At 37.6% G+C, this 12,746-nt stretch overlaps 1 protein-coding gene across 1 annotated transcript in view; it reads left to right on the top strand.

Annotated features, from left to right (window-relative positions):
- Nucleotides 1-12,746, top strand: part of CDC73 (cell division cycle 73) — a 118,458-nt gene that overhangs the window by 70,705 nt on the left and 35,007 nt on the right. The window lies entirely within an intron of this gene.

Below are 12,746 nucleotides of genomic sequence, written 5' to 3'. Positions count from 1 at the left end.
CAAAAGCTGTTCTGCAGTGCAAGGAAATTATTAGCATTTAAATGCTGAAGCTTGATTTAACCCATTTGACTCTCTTGGAGTATAAATGGTCTGTGCCTTCATGCCAAAGAAAAGATAGAAATGTATTTCTTTGCTCATGTTTCCTTTATACATGCTTAGTCTTTAAAAGCTGCTTTTTGTTATCTGAGGTTATTCATTTGAGCTGCGATGTATAAGCACATGCTGTTAAGCTGCCTCTGTGCTGTTAATAGCTTTCTGCTATGGTACTGCTATGGTCTGGCATTGCAAAGTCAGGGGCACTTCATTTCATTTATTGAATGTCTTTTGTCTGTCATAGATATACCTATGTCATAAAACTTGTCCTTTTGGTCCTAAGGAAACCTGTGTTCCTTTCATTTCTCTCCTTTCAATGACTGACCCTTCTGTACTGAAGCATCTTATTGTATTTACTGTATAAATAAAATACCATAATACCTGAGAAAATAGAGAGCTAGTAGCATACTTTCCCAGGTATTTATTAGTCACTGTTTGCACACTCTGTTTTGAAAAGGTAATGACTGGCTCTTCAGACTTTTTTTTAGCAAAAGAGTAAAGAAACTGATTTATCTGGTATGTCTGATTTGTAGGGTTGGGTGTAGGCATGTCCCTTACTGGAAAATAAGGCTTCCCCAGTCAGCAGTGTGTTTTATTATTCTAGATGCATAATATGATAATTTACTAGAAACGTAATCAGATTTAGATCCTCCTAACTAAATCATCTACGTATATTAACTCTCTCTATTAATTTAGTCTTGTTTGTAATGTGTGTATTTCCTAACCTAATAACAATTTCTACAAATCCTTTGATCCTATCTGAGGATATTTTAGGACCATGAGCATATTTCCTAAATGGTAGTTATAAAGTGCATATCAGTAAAGACTTTGTATCTCCTCCAGTCTAAAAAAATCACTGTTTAAAAAATGGAGGGGAGTGGTCAGTGTGGGGGGTGGAGCATGAGAAGAGGGCCTGTGTCCAGCATCACTTATTGATCTGGCACCTTTATCAATAATTGAGAATCGGTGCATTGAGATGTCCCATATGTGCCCAGACGACTCAATTTCCCACCTAAACACACAAAGCTTTTTTATGCCTGCCCTGTATAATATCCAGAATTTTGTGTAGTCTGTTGCTGAAGCATAGAAGCATGCAAGAGTGTGGCCAGGAGTCCTCCCAGTTTGCTTCACTCTCGGCTATGAGTAGGGAACCAGGTGTGTTATTCATGTGGTCAATGCATCCATGGGGACTTAGGCAGAAGGAAATAATGCTTTTGGCAAACACAAACATGTAAATCTGCCTCTGAGTTACGTATTTTCAGACAAGACATGTAACCTTGTATTTTAAGAACAAGTTCAAATCTCAACAGAATGGTTATTAAAATCTATGCTGTTTAAATTTAATTTATTTGCTATTTTTTCACTGTACCTGGTTCCTAAAGCTTGGGAGCTGTAGGTAGGATGCTTATGTATTATACTGGAAGAGCTGGTTTTATTTTTCTATAAATTCTCATTAGTAAATATTAAAGGTACAAAAATCCCAAGGGCTGTTTTTCTAAAGAGAATCCTTTTTAAAGAAAATTTAGAAGGGAACAGACATCAGCTTTGGCTTTTAATTAAATGGCCATATCCCTTGTGTGTAGCCTGTGAAATTCAGGCAGAGCTGTTGTCTGTTGGTATGTGTAAAAATTGTCATCATTGTGAACAAATTGAGTATTGAATTCTTAAATATTAATGACCAATTTCTTTTGTTCATTCTTTATTTTTTTTTTTTCCCAAATAAAGTATGAGCAGTTCTTTTCTCATCTTATCGAAAAGTAAGAAAAAACATTTATTTTTGTACTGCTTTCCATCTGGGACTGACTGATTTGGCTTTAGAGTCAAAGTTTTGAGAAGAATTTCCTTTTCTTTTATAGCACTTTGTTCTTTGTTACTTTCCTGTGATACTGTGCATTTGTGGGTATTTCAGGAGGGCTGGTCTTGCTTTGGACTGGAAATAGGAGCTGCAGGTTTTGGTAATCTTGCTGAGTTGGAGGTTGGAATGAGCATTTCTTCAGCCCAGTTTCAGTGCGAAGGGTCAGTTGACTGCTTGTTCTCAATGCAGGGAGTAGTGTGTTCTGTAATGTTACTATGGTTACATCCAAAATTAGAAGCTGCAATGTTAGTGTTTGAAAGGCTGCCACCTATTAAGGGTCCAAGGAGTAAGTAAAGATGTACGGCCTGTGTGACGAATAGACAGAATTACTGTAACCAGGAACCAGATTGCTCAGCATGTCCTGCAGACAGATCAGGAGGGAGAGGAGAAGGCTGCTCACAATACCCTGTGCACATGACCAGTTGGAACGGAGCAAAATATACCAATGCAAAACAAATTTGTGGTGGTTAGGAATACTTTCTTTAAAAAACTTAAAAAACTCTTTATGTGTTGTTTTTAGAGGGTGTCAGCAGAGTTTTGTCTGACTGGTTTTATAATTAACTCTTAGGTTAAGCCATTCAGTAAAGTTCTGTCTTGACAACATTGGCAGAAATTCCTCAAGCTAATTTGGAGTAATTGCAGTAGTCAGGCATGTATACTGCTTGGTAACTTTGCCTGCTGGCACAAGCCCCTTTAGAGTTTAAATACTTAGGCCACAGGTAACCTATCACTATTTCCCTTATGGAAACCCATGCTTTCTGGATACTCCATGAATACTTTGCAAAGTTAATTTTATCATAGTAAAATGGAGTATTATATCAACTGTAATGTGTTGAAAACCTTTCAAGTGACAGCTCAGAATGATTAATGGCAACGTTTTCAAGGTTGGTTATTCTTGTTTTTAAACTTTATTTTTACCTTCTGGAAATGTGTTGATACAGAGCTTCATAAATGCTTAGTTTTAATTTTCCATGTTGAGAATTATTATGTATATGGCCAGTGGCCATTCTGCTCTTTTCTTCAAAAATAATACTTCTCCAGAAAGTTCATCTAGAGTGGAGACAGGGTTGGCAAATACTTGGAATTTGCTTGGCAACTCTGATATCCCAACATGTTTCTTAGCTATCCCAGACATGTTTGTAAGTGAATGAAAAATAACAATCTAGAAATGACCACAAGTGTCAGTATTGGCTGCCTTATTTTGCTTAGTAGATTTTCACCATTGCTTATCTGGTAGTGAAATCCAGCTTTTACACTTCATGCATTTTTTATAAATGGTCAAGATTTTGCACTCTGTTCTAATAATACCCAAGCCATAAACTTGGTGATTTCATTAATTACTGAGTGTCATAACTTTAGAACTTGAATGCAGCAATATAGGTCAATCTAGAGAACTGGAAAAAGTTCCCAAGTATTATGAAACATGCATCAAGTTTTATATAGTTGATAATTATAGTTTTATTCTGTAAGGAATATAAGCACATCCCCAACTTCACAAAGTTGTGAGAAAGGGGAAAAGTCCAAGTGATGTTTTCAAGTCAGAAAGGTGTTTCTTGGGAAGCATTTCAAGGAGATGTTCTATAATTTTAAAGCTTGTATTTTTTTATTAAGTAAACTGATGTTCTAGGTGTCCAGCTAGAATTCAGTCTGTTCTCCTATCACAGCTTTCTTAGAGGAACACTGGTTTGGAGTGCCTCAAAATTCACTCAAAAAGCCAAAATACAAAATACAAAGTTTTGGTCTGCTTGGATTTTGTGTATCATGCAAATGTATATTGGACTACTTTCAAGATGTGTTTCTTTCTTCAATACTGTGTTGTTTGCTTTATCATATCTTTCTTCTGTATTCTGATTTTTCATATCTTGCCCAGGCGTTGCATACAATTATTGCTGATCTCAAGTGCTAAGTGCAGATTTTATTCTTCCAGCAGATGGACGACATAATTTCATTTGTATTGTGCAGGATTTTTGGTTGTGTGGTTCTCCCCTGATGAACTGACAAGACAGTGCCAGCAGTAATATTTTCTGCCTGTCAAAAGTGTTGCTTTTGCATTCTGAGAAGAGCAGGAACTTTATGAAGCTTTGATTCAGCACAGCAGGGGAGAGGAGGCCAAGCAGCTGAAGTACCAAAAATTCACAGGCAGTTTACGGTGGGAAATGGGCTGATGTTTTCCCCCTTACCTCATGGCTTGTTTCATTTACTGGTCTGCACTGTATGATCAAGGTACCCCTAACACCCACCCTCACAATCCCAGCATGAGAATTAGAAATAAAAACTCCAGTTCTTAAAGAAAGTGAGACTCTCGTGGAAGAACTGGTAATCAATATCCAACTTCAAAGCGTGGAAGATGGAATGAAGGAAGATGGAATCCTGTTGGAGATAACAGGCAACAGCTTTTATGCTGAGGAAGGAAAATGTCTTGTTCCAGCTGCTGCCACCTATCCAGGCCTTTTCTCTGCCTGATTCCTTCATATTCTGCCCCTTTTTCCTCAGGCTATCCTCAGGCTCTTGAGGCATCCCACACTTCTCTGCCATAACTTAGAGTCTTGGCTCATCAGGTTCAGCAAAGGATGCAGACATCTGCCCAGCACTCTTCCATGCTGGAGGAGCTACATAGATTTTTGTGTGGGACCAATTAAGAGATTAGCAACTCCAACTGTTCCTCCTCTCACTAAATTTTTTTCCTCATGGATATGGTTTGTTCTGGAATATGAAGGCATTTTGTCAGCCTCAAAAATTTTTAGTACTGAAATTGGTGAAGCATTTGTTTCAGTGAATGTTAAATAATGTGAAATTGGAGAACTGGACCTTCAGAGCTATCAGAATTTCCTGTGACTTGGGGTTGAGACCTGTACTGACTCTTTCCACCTGTCACATTTCCTCAGTAGCTTTAGTATGTTAATTCCTACAGCTCCATCCTGTAGGTATCCTCATTTACAGCTAATTCTAGGAGACATGAAAGGTTTACAGCAGAAATAACAAAGATTTAGCAAGTGCCTTAAATGCCTGAATCCTCTTCTTCAAGCACAGATGCTTAAACTAGGAAAACCATCAAAATCTGTGGAAAAAAATCCTTTCTCCAGTGACTCAAGAGGTCTTATTCATTTAATAAATTTCAGCAATATTTGTTCATAGCCAACAGAAAACTTGGATCATAAAATGGAGAATAAATCCCTTTAAAGAGAAATTCCCTATTGCCCTTTTTTTGAAATGTTGGAGGAACTAAAATTCCTCCAAACACTGTGCATATCAACCAGCCTGACTGGCCAGCTGGGGACATGTCCCTGGTTTTACCGAATGTTGTGCCACTTTCGTGTTTCCCTCAATTTGTTGTAGTTCCCAGTCAGTGGAGATTAAGCTGTAGACTTTCCGCTTCTAAAATTTACATTAAAATTAAATTATACCATTCATTGAGTGGTTTCCAAGGAAAAGGAATTGATAAAGAAATCATGGATTTTGTCTGAATAACTCCTAATGTTCATAATTCCTTCTGTAATCTGTGTAAAACTCTACATTAATTTCATGAGCCTAAGGATTTTTTTCACATAAATTACTAATGTAGAGTCAGTAACTAGGACTCCTAGACCTCAAATACTTGATTTAGAGAAATCCTCAGTGTCTGGTCTGTATGATGTAAATTGACAGAGAATATTGATTGAGAACTAGAGAACTTTTATTATTTTCTGCTATCTTAATCTATATTTCAAACTGAAATTCCAGGTGGTTTCTTTTCTGTAATCTAGTGGCTTCTAACAGAAGAAGAAATCAGAGACAGCTCTCTTGCCTCTTTCCACCTCAACACATAATATTAATAATCATTAATGCATTCTGTAGGGAGGTGTGTCTGTAACAGAAAAAATACTGGTTGTATTTAATATAAAAATGCTGAATTCATAAAATTAGGTGTAAAATTCAAGATGATATTTTTCTGTTTTATAATAACAGAAATATAGGTATATAGAAGTGTGTATATATATACAGAATAGGTATATAATCTTGCAGTTCATAATCAGCATCCGCAAAGAGTTCTATTGCTGATCTGTCTTGCTATAGTAAGTTTATAGAGAATATTTTTCATCTAAAAAAACCCACCCCTTCTTAAACATACAAAAACCTGTCATCCTCTTAAAATCCCCACAAAATCTCATGAACTTGGGTGATGGATTGCATATTGTGGATTCTTTGATGTCTTTTCCTTTTGAGGATTTGTGTAATCAAATGTTCAGACTTCTACAATTACTTTTTCTATAAGTTTTGCTTAATGTATACTTGTTTTATCAATGTGCAGGTACTATGGTTTGCACTGCATATCATAAGATTGAACCGTTGATAAGGTCAAATCTTTCTGTTTTCTTTTGTTTTGTTGTCTTTTTTTTTTTTTGTTACCCTCATACCTTTGGATCTCCATCCTAGTCTTTGCCTTGGTGTTCCTTATTTTGCCAAATATAAAAAGCCCTTCTATTGCATTCCTAGGTGAACAAGCAAAGTAATAAATAGAATAAAAATTCCTTCTTAGTTTAATAAGGCCTGGATACAGTACAGGAAGGGAATCCCTTTGTTTGAGAATCTAGGTCACCTCATAAGAAGGTTTCCCTACTGTGAAAAATTTACATTTGCCATTTTCTTTGGGTTTTTTCTTCTTCTGTTTTTCCTTACAATGTGCCAGTATCTGTACTCTTATGCTGTGTTTTCCCAATGATAAGAGGGGAAGAGGTTTTTTAATCTGTGTAATTAAATGTCACTTATCTGAGGTGCATGGGAGGAGGGGAGTGAGCAAGGAGATACGTCAGTGAAGTGGGAAACATTGGGTGCAGCAGGAAAGGTTAGAGCAACTCTGTGGAATCTCTGTTCTCCTCTCCCTGGCAGGTTGGTTGGGACCAGTGCCAGAGTAAAATTGGATCTGTGTATGAACAGGATAATGTATACAATCTCCTGAGCCTTGTGGAATGTCGACCGTGTGGGAATAGATGCACCAGCCTGTTCTGAGCAGGCTGGTGCAGCCCTCAGATTCCGTGTGGTTGGAGCTCCTAAGCTGTGATGACTCTGTGCAGAATTGCGTGCTCATTCTTGGAACAATGCTGAGGCATCCATGAGATGTCTGCAGGAGTTATAAATAGCAGGTCCATGTTGGGTAGCAGTGCTGTGGCTGAAGGCCTGCTGGCCCAGGAAGGAAGCGAGCAATGGTTCTGAGAAGCTGCCCTGAGCTAAGGAAATTGTGAAATCTGATGCATCTTCATCATCTCGAATGGAAAATATGCTACCTGGAAGTATCTGATCCCAGCAGATTGAGATATGAGGGCAATAATAAGATTTTTTTTAAAACAGCTTTCATAGTGGTAGTGCCTTCAGATGTGTTTCTTCAAACTAGGCGCTAGTCAGTGACAGAAATGTCTGTTGGAGGAGATAAGGATTTTTGCTCCTCCTTCAGAATAGGCACATATTCATTCCCCCAGGAATATGCCAATGCAGAACCTGTGAAATAAAGAAATAGTATGTAGTCTGGCATTAACTCTTGATTAGTTGTTTTTCCTTACATTTTCAAAATGTCTTTTTGGAAGCACTGGTCTCTGTGTGTGAGGTCTCTGGTCTGTATACGTCTTATCAGCCCATTGAGTTACAGGTAAAGTTTGTCTGCTGGCCTTGCTCAAAACGTAGTGCTGCTATTTTGTTCTGGTGTTCTTCTCATAAAAGAAGAGCATGACCTGATTAAGACAAGGAATTTACTGGATGAGTCTCTATGAAATTGAGTCTGGTTTTGATTGGTAAAGCCATCCTAAGCATGTACAGAAAGTTCCAGGGTGTCATAACAGAGGAATCTTGTTACACTTTGTGTTGTTTTGGTTTTTTTTTCTCTCACTGAAGTCTTGGCATTGAAAGCCTAACTCTTTTCCAAAACATTGTCTGCTCTTAGTGGTTTACTCATTTTTATTTCCTGCCACTTAAATGTTCAGTTTTCTGAACTGAGGGGATTTTACTTTGCAACACATTACTGTAGAAAAAAAAAAAAAAAATAATTTACTTATTTTTATCACTGACATAGATTTTTCAAAGGTGAAACAGCTATTTGGAGAACCAGAACAGATGTGAAGGCTGAAGGAGAGCTGAGGAGGTCTTGCTGCTTATGGCAAATTTCCTTCAGATAAACTGTGAAATCCCCAGGATCATCATGGATGACTGATGGTTGCTAACACTTGAGGAGCAGAAATAGTGGTTGTAGTGAACCTCACCTGTGAATGTGCTGAGTGGCAGTCTGTCATCTTTGGTGGTTATTCACAGTGGGAGGTTCTTAAAGATGAATTTGTGCATGTGTGTGTTTACAGAGCAAGAGGGCACAGCCATTTGAAAACTTTCAGAACCCATTTTGCAATGCATTTTTGAGTCTGCTCATTTAGTCAGGTTATTTTTTTGCAGTGATGGATGAAGCATGTTTTTGCAGCGATGGATGAAGCCTGATGCATAATAGAAAGATCCTAAAATCTGTTGGTTTTGTAGATCCCTTATCCTGTCCTCATCTTGAATAGGATGGCCCCAGACTATGTGAGACCTTGTCAGTTGACCTTTATTTAAAAGGATGCATTTCTACACTACCAAAAATATAGCTGAGAACAGTTGTGTGATAAACCAGTTCTCCTAATGCAATGCTAGAAGCTTGGAGATTAGTCTCTCTAGTGTATGGATTGTGTGTAAAATGAAAAAAAATTAAAGTTGAATGCTGTCATCTTAGTGCTTTGAGAAGGGCTTAATTTAATCTTCTTTACTAAAGAGAGAAGAATAATGGGGAATTTAGATATAATGCCAAATGAAACTGAAAGTAGAGGCAGAAGGCCAAATGGAAAAATTCCTCTTGTGTGATATAGCCAGAAGCCTTCCTGTATTTTAACTTAATGCATGATTTATTGCTACTAGTTAGTTTTTAATATGGGCGTGTATCATCAGCTTTTATATGCTCCAGCAGGGTAGTATGAATGATATGTTTCTTCAGGATACCAATACTAACAACCATTTGCACAATCTCTCTGGTGTATGGTATTTTAGCAATAATACACAGATCCTGTTGAAGCCATGCTAGCTCTAAGAACTTTGAAGACACTTCTTTAAACATCTCTATTTCTCAAGAAGCACACAAATAGAAGGCTTTGTTGCTGTGATGCAAATACAGTATATATTCTTCTATTGTTTGTCCTCAATATATGAATCTGTGATGTGTGACTAGAATGCTTTTCTGTCCCAGGTGACTTTGTTAGGTGATGATTAATATTGTGATTCTGTTGCTTGGTCTCCCTATGTGATTTCTTTTTGAAGGGAATCATCCATGTCCAAAGGCTGTATTACTTTTGGCAAAGAACCAGGCTTTCTTCTCCTGAAATGGAGACAACTGAAACTTTAATGTATATTGTGTCTTTGTTCTCTGGGTATAAACCAGAAGGTTTAAATTTGTTGTTTTGTTTGGGGGTTTATTAGGTTGGGTTTTATTTTCTTGAATTTTGGAATCTATAGGATAAGTATAAAGGCTTAATTGAGGAAATACAGAATTTTGGGTTCAGGTGGCTTTCTGCTGGCATGTACAGTAGTATGATTTTGTGCTCCATAGTAGTGATACCTGCAAACTACTTTAACATTTCCATCTGTTTAAATCTGTACCCAGGGAGGGAAACTTCAGGCCATATATAGTTACGCAGTTGCTCTCAGTGGAAATTTCTTGAAGAAGGGGGAATAATAAATGTTTTAGTCTAATTTGAGTGCTCCTTCCTAATTGTAAATAAAAGAATATTTTAATTAAAACAGACTTCTGGAATGAGAGTTCTGCAATGAAAGGTATGTGTTGGGATGGATCTCACAGGGAAAGCTGGAGGCAGAGAGAACTGGAGGACAGGGTGATAAATGGCACATAACATCACCAAACCCTTTGCATTTTTATTTGGGGTGTCTGATTATGATGCTGCATATGAAACTTCTACATCCTGCAGCAAAAGAAGAAGCAGTCTAAAAGGCAGTTTTTGTCAGAGCTGCTGTGGCTGGTGCAAGAGGAATGCTATTACTACAAATTTTGGAAATGCTAACTTCAGAATATTGTACTGAGAAAAACAGGTTAATGATGTTGACTCTAGGTGGGAGTAGTCATTTGAGGACACTGAAGGCACAAGTTTTTTTTTCAATGATGTTTTATTATGTTAAATATCTATGCTTACCTATGGGACGCTGCAGGTAACTCCTAAAGTGTAATATTAAGATTGAGGTACTATTCATACATTGCTTAGAAACTTGGTTTTTTTGTTTGAAGTTTGTGTGTATATTCTTTTGAATCCCAAATTGCCTCCATGTCCCGTCTGAAAATGTGGGAAAATGTTTCCAAAGATATGTTTATATTGTTGGAATCTGAATATAAACATTTCAATCTAAAAATAGATGTGTTTTCTTTGAGTTGAGATCTTTTGTTTTACTTGATGCAAATGTGTAAAGTCATGGGGCAGAAAGGAACATTGCAATCAAATGTCAGCTCTGACCATAATAGTTTTCAAAATCAGGCTTTTTCATAGGGCACCTTTTAGCAAGCCTGGCCATTGGAAATGTAAAGTATTATGTTCACAACAGCTGGTTTCTCTGATTTAGTATTTCTAGTGAAATAAAAGTTCATTCATAACATGACCGGTAACTATGTGTTCGGGGTAAAATTTTCCAGGTTCTTGTGATAAAATCTGATCTTGGCTCAGTTCCTCTGAACACATTATCAGCCTGTTAACAAGGACTGTTCTGGGGCTGCACATGAGGGAAGGAGATGGGGAACACAGTCTAGTCTGGCAGTATGGGAGAAGTCCAATCCCCAGGTGGAGGTGGGTTTGGTGCAGAAAGCTTTGTTTGAAGCTTTTGTTACTGTTCCCCTGCATTTTAACCTGGCATATGCTGTGTGTATGTGCTTGATAAACATTTCACAGAGGCTGTTCCAGTTGAACAAGCTGTAAATGCAAAGCTGAAGTTCAGCATCTGAGAAAAGGGGAAATGACCAAATTGCGTTCTTATCAAGGAGAAATGATACCTTTTGCTGCCACTGTGATCAGGAAGTGCTTAGCTACAGTGTTATAAAGCAAAAAAAGTATTTTCAACCCTTGTCTTCTCACCCCTATCCTCAAGAAAACTCGGCTTGCATCCTGATTTGATTTACTTTCTGTCTTCGTGGTAGACAAAATATTTTCTTCCTTTCAGTCTGGTTTGGTTTTTTGTTTTTTAAAATGAGTTAAATAAATAATAGCTGTAGAATAGGACCAGGACAGGATCTGAGGGGGTCTGTGAATTGTGGTGTTCCTTTGGTTAATTTTAACTTCTTTTTCCCCATATGACAACTAAAACTGAACTTCTGAACTGAGGCAGCTGGGGCAGGACAAATATTCAGAGACAGAATTCTGGATATCTTGTAAGCAGATTAAAATATCCAGTTTTTTCCCCATCTGGGGGAATTACACGGTATGGATAATTGCAGCATGTGCAAGTCTAGAAATATTAACACTTTTGTGCTGGACTGAAATTCAGAAATTTCTGCAGAGAATTACTGCTCTAACTTGCTTGTCACATGTTGTACAGGTCTCTCTTGTGTCTCAGTATCTTGTCAATAGTTTTTATCATCAGCACCAGATGATGATAAAAGAAATAGGCAGAAGACAGTGAATCTGCTCTGTCTGAACAAGACACTTTGTTCATCCAAGGGCTTTATCCAATGTCATGCTAGGGTTGCACTACTCTGTTTGCAAATGACATAGACAATTCCTACAAATATACTTTTTTTTTTTTCCTTTTTGTCTATACCTACTGTTCTGTCACTTAACTTTGCTGTAGCTGTTGAAGCAGTGGGCATCCCACAAGAATCTCTTGGGGTGTTTGCGTAAAAGTCACAAAGTAAAAAAGTACAAGAAGAGTTGAGAAGAAAATCTGAGATAGCACAGGTTTCATGACCTGTGTTGCTCAGCTGACTGCAAACCTGTCATTTAGTATTACCAGCAGTTTATTAGAGTTACAACAAATCTCACAATCATCACTTTTTGGGGTTTAAGAAAAAGTATCTTTGCTTTTTCAGCTGAATTTGCATAGCGTATGAGCTGTTGTTCATCAAGGAAGCCTGGAGTACAAGGCACTCTGCATTTTGAACATTTTTTAGTCCTTTTTCTGGCCTGTGGCATTTCAAAATAGCCATATCTAAGTGGTTTCAGTCCCTTGAATGCTCACATCCATTGCTGTCATCACTCAAGCCCTCATCTCTTGGCTTGTTTGTTAGATTTTTTTATAGCAGCAGCTAAAGCTTTTGATCCTGAAAAACATATGTTTGAACTCAGCAGTGTTTTTTTCTAGGCATCACAAACAACTTGGAGTTCATTGCTCTACTGTTCAGCTTTGCACATTGGCTCCTCAAGGAATTCAGTTTCAGGACTGTCCCCAGATATTTTAAGTCTTGCCGGATGATTACTTGGAAAATGGCTTTCATCTCTTTTCCCATGACCACCCATGATAATTGTGTTTTCTTGTAACATAATATAATACATAAGCATAGTGCTGGGATTGCTAAAGCTGGTGAGGTACAGAAGAATAATATTAAAATTACTTCTCAGTGAACAGAAAGGAGAAGATCACATCAGGATGAAGTACAACTGGGAACAACTGGTGGTGGATAAATTTGTTGAACAAGCAATCATGAAATAACCCAAGGTCTTTAATAGCTGCTCGTGTATTAGACTTCTAATCCAGCGTCCCTTATATTCTTGCAATGGGAGTCAATATAAGCAGGGGAAGACTGGAAAAAGCCTCAGCAGTT

Source organism: Pseudopodoces humilis, chromosome 10 (assembly GCF_049639895.1).
Source record: "Pseudopodoces humilis isolate 2021_Gansu_Grassland_sample_001 chromosome 10, ASM4963989v1, whole genome shotgun sequence".
Taxonomy (NCBI): domain Eukaryota; kingdom Metazoa; phylum Chordata; class Aves; order Passeriformes; family Paridae; genus Pseudopodoces; species Pseudopodoces humilis.
Note: the sequence above shows the minus strand (reverse complement) of the source record. Positions and strands in the feature narration are given on the sequence as shown.